Source organism: Alosa sapidissima, chromosome 2 (assembly GCF_018492685.1).
Source record: "Alosa sapidissima isolate fAloSap1 chromosome 2, fAloSap1.pri, whole genome shotgun sequence".
NCBI lineage: Eukaryota > Metazoa > Chordata > Actinopteri > Clupeiformes > Clupeidae > Alosa > Alosa sapidissima.
This window is the reverse complement of record NC_055958.1, coordinates 26,431,759-26,444,513: the sequence shown is the minus strand read 5'-3', so window position 1 is coordinate 26,444,513 and position 12,755 is coordinate 26,431,759. Positions and strand designations below refer to the sequence as shown.

Genomic DNA, 12,755 nt, shown 5'->3' with positions numbered 1-12,755 from the left:
TGCAGGCAGCAACACACAAAACGTATCAGAATTACAAATGACAGCACTGAAAATAATACATTTGCAGGACATGAGGAGATAAGTTAAGAAAGCATTTAACAATAGGTTTTTAGAGATGCTCGACAATGTTATCAACTCATCGATCACAAGAGCTAAAATGTAATCTCAGCAGAATGACAAATCAAGTTTTAAATCAGGAGATGCCTTTCTCTTGTAGTTCTACGAGATAAACAAAGATTAACACCGGCCTCCAAATAGGTCCTATCAAAACAGCTTCAAAGGTTCAATATGTGCAACTTGAAATTATCACATACTAAACTAGATCCCTAATTTAATTAATTACATTTGGTTTAACCAGCAGCATAACTCCACATACACACACACCTCAGCCTCCCTGAGGACTCTCAGATGTTCCTACCCCCACCTCCAGGCTAACCACACACACACACACCCACACACCCACACACACACACACACACACACACTGAGTGCAGCAACATCTCATCAGTATGCCCTGAGTGCAACACCTGCCACCGGGGAGCCCGTCCTCCTGAGCTTCATTTGATTGCTAATGTTTCCCTACGAGACGATCAGTTCAACAGAGTAAGCAAGGCAGAGCAAAGCAGTGTGGACAACATAGACCAAGGGGAATGGGGAAAAAAGATAATGAGAGATAGACAAAGAGAGGCCGAGTGAGAGAGAGAAAATGGTAGACAGAGAGCCAGTGAATGTGAGAAAGAGAAAAGAGAGAGAGACAGACATGGAGAGCTGGAGTGAAGAATTTATAAGCCTCATGCAGGATCATTAAGCACAGAGGACTAAGGTGAAGACCAACATAACCAGATGACCCAGCAGTAAGCAGTCTGGCCAGACCTTCACTAGCTTCATCTCTCTCTCTTTCTCTCTCTCTCTCTATTTAGTTGTCACTCTTATTTTAAGACCACTTCGGCTTTCACCTCCCCTCCAAGCGGCTAATAAATTGCGCCGCTCAATAACCATTAGCTAAGAAAAGGTGTCAGATATGAGGAGCTAACCTGGCAGCCCATTGCTCCAGCGCTGGGACAGGGGCCACATTGATTGGGCTTTTCCCAGTGACGAGCTGCCGGGGGTTAGGCCAAACAAATTAATGAAATGAATATGGCTGTGCCGGTGGGGCTAGGCAAATCCAAGGGCCTTGGTACTCCACTCTTCATCTTCATGTGAGTAGGCTCACCACCTCCTCTTCCTTCATCTCGTCATGCTTTCCTCATTATGGTACTGAGATGCACAGGCACAATTTTCGCTCTCTCTGGGGCATACACTTGAATTAATGATGACCGATGACTTAATTCCCAAGTTGTTTAGAACGAGGCAGGGACTTGCCTGGAATGAGGCTTGCGCACAACTGAACTTATTTCCATAAGCAGGGGATCAAAAACAGACAGCATGGCTTGGTGGAAAACATTCACACATACACAAGAAAGGTTGAACATGTTTTGGGGGGAAGTAACCTTTTACAAAATGCCAGAATTAAACGGCACTTCCAGAACACAAAATATTTGTAAAGTACAGGCTTCAGGGTAGTGTCTTCTTGGTGATATTTCAGATTGCTGTGTCTGGTGTCTGAAAAGTGCTTTACAAAACGTACCCTAATGCCACTCTGCAGTCCAAGCCCTCTCTCCCCACTCTGTTGCCATGGGGCTACAGTTAAGGGTGTAGAGAAATCTCGTACCAAGTCCACCTAACCACATGCCCAAGACCTGGACAAGGACAACAACATGGTTCATGGTAACTAAGCCTTTGTGACATTCTGAGTTTTGAATTCTCTCCTCCAAGTGCCATTGCAAAAGTACTACTTGGGGAACCCTACAGGTCCAGCAGGTGGGCCAAAGTTACAAAAATTCAGAAGCAATAAACATAATGATGTTGCACACTCAATTGGATTAACTTCCTCCACGGGGCACATTTTCTGAAAATTAATCAAAAAAAAAGAAGAAGAAGAAGAAGAAGGAGAAAAAAATGCACTATTGCATGACATTGTTAGGAGAATAATCAAAATCATTTCATATTATCATCTCAGATATTGACATCAGTCCCAAGATAAATCTAAAATAACAAGGCCCCTGACATTTATCAGAGAATTATTTGCTAGAGCTCTTAAAAACAGGCCATCCAATATAATGAGATCAAACTGCTACAGTAATTTGACTAGTTGACTAGTTTAACTATTCACACGAGCCTCAATTTGCAAAACATTTCCAAGATGTACTTCAATAACACAATGCTGCTGTACAGCCATTTCACACCCAGTGTTCAGGAGGGTAGTCATTCATTTCCTGCGTCAGCTATTTCCGTCTCGCCGGGTGTCACATTCACTGCGGAGGACATAGCTCACCATCTCAGAGCTGGCTTCTGCCTGTCTCTTCTCCTCACACTCTATGGGGAGGTTTGCTGGGATTGTATGTCAAACCACCAGGCTATTACAGTAAATATGACAGCTTTCACAAAGGTCTGCATTCAACGACTCTGAAAGGATGACACACATTTGGTTTATGTATTATCATGTTTATTGGCATGCTGAAATGAAATCACTTGTAACTTCACTGATCACTGATAGTGTCATGGCTTTTCCATGGAATGGAGGAAGCAAGCATGATGGAGGATTTGTCAACAGCATGACAGAGGATGGATCGATCTGATAGCCTAAGTGATTAAATGACAATGATTGCTACGAGCATTACTATAAACACTATGCTGTTCTATACAGGAAAGATTAAATGAACAATGACAGATCATGTCTACACAAGAGGCCGGGTAAAAACGTCCTGAAACTTAAAGAAATAGGGCACACGTTTGCTCCCTCCCACTGGTATTAATTTACTACAACATTCTGAATAGCACACTATAAAAAACTACATACAAACATCAACTGTAGCTGAAAAGTTTCAAGAGAATCATGCTTCAGGGGTACACAATTACTGACTACCGAAACACAGCACACAGGCTCTCTGCTGCTCTGAAACCTGTGAGTCAAAGCCCAGTTGTGAAATATTATTGATGTGCCCCCTCAGTGAGTAAGGCACTTAATCTGAATTGCTTCAATGAATATCCATTTACAGAAATGGGCAATGGGCAGCTGTAATCCTTTGCCTTTGGTTAGGGCATTCACTTAGCAAAAAAAATATCAGGAGGCAGTGATTTGAGAGCTTTTTCAGCACAGCCATAATAAGGCCGGCACAGCCGAATAGAATGGATATATAGAGTCAGAGGTCTGGATATAGAGTCAGAGATCTGGGAGCACACACTTCCTTCAAGCCAAAATGCTTTTAAATCTTGCAGTGCTAAAGAAAGGGAATAAAACTGTCCCTTGAACCAGATTTGCTCCAAAACGGTATGTGTTCTTCATTGACCTATGCTTCATCCCTCCACAAGGTTTCATGAAATTCAGCCCTGTAGCATAATCCTGCTGACAGATGAACAAACAAACAAACAAACAAACAAATAAACAAAACAAATAAAACAAAGCAAACCGAAAACATGAACTCCTTGGCAGCGATAAAGAAATATGTCTGGGGAAAGTTCAATTGGTTTGGGGGGCAAAGTTGAATTGTCACTGTGATATTTTATATTTTAATAAAGGTGCTAGATGATCCGCATGACCGGTAGTTGAGAAACAGAAAGCACTGGAGTGTCAACACCAGGAGGCCTGGGGGACTCAGCAGGCCCTTCTGTTAAACCCAATAATAAGCAGCGCTCTGGCGTCACGCTTTAAGGAGAAAAGAGGCCTATACACTATACCCAAGGGGAGCATAAAAAGGTTCCGATAAAAAATCCAGACAAAGCTTTTCCTGAGGATGCTTCTTAAGTGTTCTTTCATGTGAACGTAGAAGTGCCTTAGTTTCACGGATATCTGACGAGGCATATTTACATTCTCAGTTTCACTGTGAGTTCATGATAAGACACAATTTGGACACAAGTGCAACTTATAAGTTAGTGGCACTTCGTGGTCATCACTGAGGTCTTTGGGATCGGTATCCCATAAGGTTGCATAAGGAATATTATTTTGGAGTGCTGCCGAAAAACTCTCGACATGAACTGTTCCTGAATCAGATTTTCAAAGCACATCCACAAAGGCTTTGAATATTGACCCCAAGAAACACTCAGTTGGCCTACTGAATCTTATATTTCAAGTCTTGCTCATGAAACTCAAAACATCAGAGCCAAAATGGACCTGCAGCAACCTGCTTTGCAACTGTGCATTCTGTTGATTGGCAAGGGGCCACCAGATCAAATATAGAAAATCATTCTCAGGCTATGACTGGAATTAATGTGACACGTTGTATTCATACAGTATTTATACCCATGGCATGTTGTTTTTGTGCTTCATGGTAGTGCATTATGTCTATACATGTCAGAGCTGAGAAATCGGCTAACTCCAGCTGTACCGGAGCTATTCCAAACTACAATCAATATGTCAGTGTCAAGGAACTGGTCCCAGAGCTGTGATTACACAGAAACAGCTATGCCCACCAACTGGCTGCAAAGGCAATGTGTGTGTGTGTGTGTGTGTGTGTGTGTGTGTGTGTGTGTGTGTGTTGTGTCTATGTAATGCTAGCCTGTGCAGCCAACTGTTGGCTGTGTGTGTCTGTATGTGTGTGTGTGTGTGTGTGTGTGTGTGTGTGTGTGTGTGTGTGTGTGTGTGTGTGTGTGTGTGTGTGTGAGTGTTGACCTCTCAGAGTAAAATGTTTCTTGTGGTGTGCTAGGGGCAGCCATTCAACCTAAATACAGTATGGGTTGTCATGATGAGCAAGTTTACGAGTCCAAAGCTTATTGAAATGGGAGCTCAAAGTAGGGAGTTGTACTATGCTATGTTAATAGTACTACAGCAGTGGTTCTCAACCTTTTTTCAGTGATGTACCCCCTGTGAAATATTTTTTCAGTCAAGTACCCCCTAACCAGCGCAAAGCATTTTTAGTTGAGAAAAAAAAGACTTAAAACAGAGCAATAAAACATATCCTTCAAGATACAGCCGGAATTTTGCCGGCTCTGGTTTGGCCTTCTTTGCCACTTGTCCATCCGTGTTTTCACAAGAATTACAGCTACGCTTCAACCACGACTCCATTTTATGAACTTATATTTTCCTGAAATATTTATTAAATAATTGTTTTTAAAGTGTTTTTGCATGGATTCTACTTTTTAAATATATGTATATTTTAAAATCTCACGTACCCCCTGGAGTGCCTTCACGTACCCCCAGGGGTACGCGTACCTCCATCTGAGAACCACTGTACTACAGTATGTATCTGTGTCAAGATAAAGAGAGAAGAAACTAGCATGGTTCTTCAGAGCAATCCAACACCAACATCTCAAACTGTCAAGCACTTCTAACTTGGTGTCTTTTCTAGCTCTGTGTAGCAGGCTTGTGCAAAATTCCAGAATTGAATTGAAACTGGCTCTTAAATTCCAATTCAATTCTTGAATTTCACTTGCATTTCAATTGAGGTAGCAAACAGGAAGCAGAATTGCAATTCGAATTGTGCACAACCCTGCTGTGTAGCAAATGCAGCCTTCATTTAATCTAAATGCAGATGACAGATCCATGGCAAAAGGGGAAATGTGCCACAAGTAATAATACTGTACTTGTTACAATGTAACTGCCATGCAACAAAAGGTAATGAATGACACACTGTATTTACAGAAGGAAAGCTAGAGTAAAATTAAGGATTAAGTTCTTGGGTCGGTAAGTACACCGCAACAAAATGCTGTTTTAAACACTGACAATTATGGTCAGTGGTCTAAACCATATGGGTACAATGGAATCAGTGTGATTTCTTATGACAAGCTATCAGTTAATATCTTTAAACTACAGATAGAACACACTCCTAAACAGAGAAACATACAAATGTCTGACGATATTTTCTGACATAAGAAGTTCTCTTAAGACTCATCTCATTAAGCAAAGCATCTCATTAAGCAAAACCATGTACATGTTCATATCCACAGCACTACTACCACTAACTCCACAAAAATAAAATAAAAAAGTGACCACAGTTTTTCTCAACACAGCAAGTGACATCTCTTACACTGGGATTGGTATATACTTACTGTAGCATAAGGCTGCTGAACCATTTACAGACAAAAGCATTCCAAAGTCTTGGAAGTTTGTTGTGCTGGATAACAACACCACATGTCCTAATTGAGGTAAATAAAGGTACAACGGTGTGACAAAGAGATGTGAAACAAGCTGCGTGCTACAAACCCAACTAAACAGACACAATATTTGGAAAGGTTCACAAAGGTTCCTTGGACCTGTCAGACAGCCAGAGAGCCTGAGCTGTGCAGTGTTTAAACCCCACACCTCATCACCTTCAGTAATGCAAACAGCTGGCAGTTATGTGCATTTTTGCCTCCTTGGAAGCAAGTCTGGCTCCTGTTACTACAGTGGGAGGTTTGCATCCAGTACAGGACTGGTCTTCTCACAAGAGATAACCAGAACCTGGTGCATAATTAATCATACAATCATTCATTGACTGGTTTAGATCAACCATTAATCTTCAAATGTATGGGGAGCTACAACAATATACTTAACTTCATATATTCAGGGGACCTTTCACTAACCCTGTATCGATAGTACAGTAACTGTAGCATAGTACTGTTAGCTGCTGTATGGTGTCTTGACTGAGCCACATAACAGTATAATTCTGCTATCTATTTGGCTCCATGGCCAAAGGAGGTCTGCACACTTTTGGCTGCAGTCTGTACACCCTCCTCCTCTATGACCATTCAATGACACCTCTTATAATCTATGCAACCATTGGCACAAGATGGCAGAAACCATGGTCTTAAAAGGTAAGCTATTCTCCACAAAAAAAACTAATTCTGGATCCCAAGTGTCTGCTTCGTTGGCAAAGTGTGGTAAGGCATAATACCCAGGTGAAATGTTATTTTGGTTCAGTAAAAAACTCTCCACATATACTTGTTTAGATTTGGCTGCTAACTAACTGTCATCTTTTAAATGTGGCACAGACAGTTCTACAACAAAACAAACACATTTAACAGCACCAAATACAATGAGAAATCAACAAGACACCAAATAGACTACTTGTTTTGGGGTTTATGAGGATCCTAAAATCCACAGGGCACGTGCAAAGAGATAATACAGTGGACTGTGAAACCAGGCTGTGGCAGGCACAAGCCTCCCTTTGCACCCCCATGGAGATAGCATCTCATGGTGAGCAAGGATGAAGAGCTCAGTGTCTGTAGCCAGGGGTAAAGTGCATGGAGTCTGGTAATGGAAAACACTGGGGAATAAACACCTCCCCAAAAAAACCTGCCTGAGAGTTGAAATCTGGAGCATGGCATGCCCATAGCTCAAGAGCGGTGATCTGCATTTAGGTTTTGAAACGGATGAGAAAGATGACTGGAAAAAGAGCTTTAAAGGAGAATTCCGGTGTGATATTGACCTAAAGTGTATTGAAACATGATACCGAGTGTGAACGTATGTCTCATAGCCCATCTCGGCTTGTCCCCTGCACTCCAAAATCTGGCGCTAGTTAGCCGATGCTACCAACAGCTTTTTCAATAGTGGTGCTTCGGCATCGGGCTAGCCATGCAAATAAATCACTGTTTTACACCCATTTACGAGGCTCAATGTATCTCCACACTTCATTGGTAGACTTCCGAGGGCCCTGACATTTAAAACGAGACATTGAGAACTTTGAAAAAGCACTGGTAGTTTACTTACAAGACGATTTATACAGACAGTATCTTCACGAAGTTTAGCGTTTGCAGCCATCCCTTATCATACCTGTTCATTCTTACTCGTTGCTCGACTTATCGTGACTAAATTCAAGATGGCTGCAAACGCTAAACTTCGTGAAGATACTGTCTGTATAAATCGTCTTGTAAGTAAACTACCAGTGCTTTTTCAAAGTTCTCAATGTCTCGTTTTAAATGTCAGGGCCCTCAGAAGTCTACCAATGAAGTGTGGAGATACATTGAGCCTTGTAAATGAGTGTAAAACAGTGATTTATTTGCATGGCTAGCCCGATGCCGAAGCACCACTATTGAAAAAGCTGTTGGTAGCATCGGCTAACTAGCGCCAGATTTTGGAGTGCAGGGGACAAGCCGAGATGGGCTATGAGACATACGTTCACACTCGGTATCATGTTTCAATACACTTTAGGTCAATATCACACCGGAATTCTCCTTTAAGGGTGAGCTGCAAGAGGGATTTGTTTCTCACCAGCTGAAAAGTCTCAATCTCCTCTCCCACACTATGACCCAGGAGGGAAGACTCTCAAGAAAGCATTTTCATTCCCCATTTGGTTATTCGGCAGGGGAATTATGAGTCCAATCAATGGACCTTACTTCAGTTATTTGAACACTATAAAGAGGCTGTTTGAAATTTACAACAGCAGAACCAACTGTGTTACTGAGTTCATAGCTCTAAAAGCTGAAGTCATAAAATGAGTCCTTGAGGAAGACTGTTCAAATTATGCACTTTAAATGTCTGTAATTAGGCTATTTGCTGAGATCTAATTGTACCCTAGGCTACTAGTGGGCCAACATAATATGAATGACCATCTATAATTATTTCATTTTGAAAGGTCAAACTATTGTTTGATATAATGTATCATTCTGACATCCAGAAAGTATGTTTACTTGATCCAATGAAGACCAGTCACGTAGGCCTAACACTGTCAAGTAAATATCAATATGGACTACCAGTAGCCTAACAAAGGCCATTCATTCAGGCGTCTTCAATAGGACGTATAGCCACCTTAAAATGCCCAGTCTGCTGCATTCTGAGCTGAAATATGGTCCAAAAAGAGACAGGCTGAACCCAACGACCAAAACCCAGGTAGCCGCAAAAACGCGAAACTTCAAGTAGGCTAACCTACCAATCCATTTGGAAGATTTACTTCAGTAAACCACTATGTCAGCAAGGTTCGGACATCATTCTCGGAGTATGACAGCGTCTGTCAATGTGAAGCGGAGAAAGCCAGTCGGTGTCAGTAAACCCGACTTCGGTAGGGTAAAATCATTGTCATAAGGCAAATAATAATGTTTGAGTACGAAAGCCTGATGCACAAGTGAGTAATGTTACAAAAACAATGTCATGTAAAAACTCCATGAGAACGAATCTAAAGTTATCTGAAAGCTTTCGGGGATAGTGAGCCGATTTCAAACTACAAGTAAACGATTCTAACAAGCAAAGTAGATGCTAAGGGTTCTTCCAACACAATTGCCCTATCACCAGCAGTTCATTGATCGGCTGATCTTTTTCTCGGCGCATGCCGCTGGAGAACATCGTCAAAGGGCGAAACAGTTGACAAAGTCTTATGGCGAATAATCTACATTCTCGCAACAAAGACACAATTTGTTTCTGGCAACAGCATCTTATCACTGTGAACCAGTGACAGCCATGTGTCAAACCTGTTTAATGTTTAGTTACGAGATCGTATACACATTGGCTATATTCCAAAATACACCATCAAAATAAACAGTCTATAGGCTTAAGCGTTTGCCTTAATGCCATGATCATCACTGAGACGGTTTTTTTTTTTACCTTACAACTGGAATGTGTCCATCCTGCAAACACTTCTGGTCCTGATGCTTCTGTCGCCTGTACCCCTGTCTACTCAGTATCTCCCGGCAGTAGGCTATAGACTAAATGGTTTGCGCGAGCACTACGGAGGTATGTAGTTGTATTTTAACGCGACATGAGGCTTAACCAATCAGAGCTTCAGCTGTCGAATGCGCTAACCAATCATGAAAGAGTACCAATTCACACAGCATGTTAGATTGAGATTTTTCCATAGTTAATAACTATGGTTAATAATAAAAAGTAGAATTTATTAGGAGACAAACTGGATAATTTATTAGCTGTAAGTAGGCTATTGAACGCAGATACAGCCTCAATGAATCTCTCTCCACTCATATTGCTTTGTGTTAATAACAATATTGTGCATGACTTAGATAAAATAGCCTACATTACAGCAAATTGAATAATCACCTCACTCTTAACTTAAATGTGGCTCAGTCAGTTAATTGACTACATCATTATCCAATTATGCTTCTGCCTTATGAAAAAATGTAAAGCCCTTAGATGTAAGGTTATCTCTTTGCCATAAAGCAGTCCATCCATTTAATGTATTCTCTTATGCCCCTCGCTATGAATGGTACAGCACCCCTGCATATTTCCACTATAAGGCTCTGTGGTAGGCAGGCAATCAGAGGGAAGCCGGCCAGGTAAGCAGGCTGAGGGCAGGCAGGGAGAGTAAGCGTATAGGATTAATCCAGCTTAAGCCTTACACACATACAAAGAAGTTTGCTTGTGTGCACGACTAGCAGCAAAATAGAGACAGTGAGACTATTCTTGGAAAGCAGACCAGAGAGGAACAGATCAGACAGGGCTATTAGTGGAGCCTTCCTTTTCTTAGCTCACCTGCCTGCCTTGGTTGTAATACAATGAGCTTGGGCCTTTGTTGAATATGAACGGTCGTATGACCTGCGTCTGTGTGGGAGAGGGTATTACCTAGTTCCACCTGGAATTAACCAGTGCTTAGCAGCAAAGTCTTTGCTGTTCCTCTAGGTCTAGGTCAGTCTGGAAGGATATGAGTTTATTAAAGTGAACACACTATTTTTCATTCTAATGTTACCATAATTTTGGCTCATCATTGATCTTGGTGCACAACATTTTATGAGCTTATTACAAATCATGCATGGTCTTTACGGTTCAAGAGAGTTGGTGTTTCCCCTATCTCTCCAGGTTGTGTCTTGTGATGAAAAACAGTGGACACCTGTACTGTACTGTGCTGCAGGCTATTCTATCTCTTTTTCACACACACTCATGCATATATATACATACACAGAGACATAGATACATTACAGATAAACAGAAGACAAATGGACATACACACACACACACACACACACACACACACACACACATACACACAACCTTCACCCTTCCCTGCACTCTCCCCCAGACATAATTTGTGTTGGGCGTACATTCCAGTCTTCCTATTCACCCAAGAGAACACAACCTAGTTTTTGGCCTGGCACTCTCTGTGTTGTTTAAACATTAATGAGTCGTCTACGTAGATATGAGCAGTGTAAGCCACCTTGTGGTACTCTATGGGCCTTAATGTAGAAAGGCTCTCATGATGTGGGTAATGCACATAGGATTTTGAACAGCATTAGATTGTGTTAATGACCATATAAGAGCATCTCCAGGTAGCTCTTGTGATTGTATGGCAGTGAAAGTGTTATACAGTACCACTGCTGTTAAGTTGTTATGTTTCTGCTGCTGTTAAGGCTAACTGCTTTCTGTTCAGAAACCTCTTAAGTCACCATAGCCCACGAGGCACAGATAAAGGTGCTACGTGTCATTAGCATGAAATGAAACCCCTGTTGGCTATTATAAAGTCAAATCCATAAATCGAGGTAGAGGGATTTTATTATTATGTTCCCTCTTAGTGGCATTGGTCTTGTAAATGAATGTTTCCATGGCTTTGTATTTGTCATGCTATATCATCTGCTTTTGCCTGACAGTCTTTTTTACAGAAAGGTAGTTTCCAAGGAGTCATGGGAATACACTCCCGCAGAACATTTTTGCATTGTAAATATGTTCTCTTTTACAGAACGTTTAAGTTTGTCATGATGCATGTTTTTTATTCTGTCAAGGATGTACCATTGATAGTGGCTAACAATGCTGGGTATCTAGACTCAAATCCTGCCTGAGTCTAGCCTAGAAATCTAGACGCACCCTAACGGATGTGGGTGTGGCTCATCAGGTTAGCCTGAATCTGCATATTTTTCTAAATCGTTTTGGATAAAAGCATCTTCTGAACCAGACCCAAATTATTTTAAAGTAAGCTTAAGTAAAATATAAATAGCACTTGCTTGAGATTGGTGAGCTGCAAAACAACCTACACAACTGATAAGAAAGATGTAATAAATAGTTACCTATCTCACTCACTTTATTATACACCATTTATTATGGTATTTCTAAATAGTGAATTATACTATGTTTACAAGAGGTTTTGGCATCTATATTGGCTCAAGGCTTACCATTAACAAACATGTATGTTATGCATGAATTAAACACTGCAAACAATATGCATATATAATACTGCATACAGTATATTTTTAGTGTCATAAACTATTTGTGGGCAATCTACTAGTGTTATCTGATGGGGACTGATAGCTAACCATTTAGTAATTCATTGTAATGGCTTATTTACTGTGACTTATAAACTTATAAAATGTAAGTAATGATACTTACATTTGATAACTACCTGTTATCAAATGAAAGTAAATATCTAACTGACCAGTTAGTAATACCTTGTAAATGGTTTGTTAACACACCTTAATATAAAGCATTACCTAGGTGTGGGCACTAGCACATTCCTTAGATTAATTATCATGAGGCTCTGAAAGTGTGTGTGGAATGTATTAACCTCAAATGGGAAGAAGAGCCGAGATGGATGATTAATGCGCAGTGAAGCCAACACACACACACAAATCTGCACCGAGACATGTAGCGAAACACATGGTTCCTCCACATAGAGCCTTCAAATCACAGAAGCACTGGGGTTTTACTATCATTTATTGCTGCTGAATCAATAAATTATAAAGACTATTGTTGAACCAGCCTGACAAGATAACAATATCAGGAATTGTCTTTTTGTTTCAATTTTTTTTTACAAAGAATATAAGACTAATCTAAGATAAAATGTAACCTTGTAAAATATTTCCTGTTTAGAATA

The 12,755-nt window shown here is 40.8% G+C and overlaps 1 protein-coding gene across 1 annotated transcript in view; it reads right to left on the bottom strand.

Moving 5' to 3' along the window:
- b3galt1b (UDP-Gal:betaGlcNAc beta 1,3-galactosyltransferase, polypeptide 1b) overlaps window positions 1–9,631 on the bottom strand; it is a 71,099-nt gene extending 61,468 nt beyond the window's left edge. Inside the window, exon 1 of the mRNA XM_042084621.1 lies at window positions 9,551–9,631. The gene's annotated coding sequence lies outside the window, so the exon portion shown is untranslated. The remainder of the gene's footprint in view (window positions 1–9,550) is intronic.
- Window positions 9,632–12,755: the final 3,124 nt, after the last annotated feature.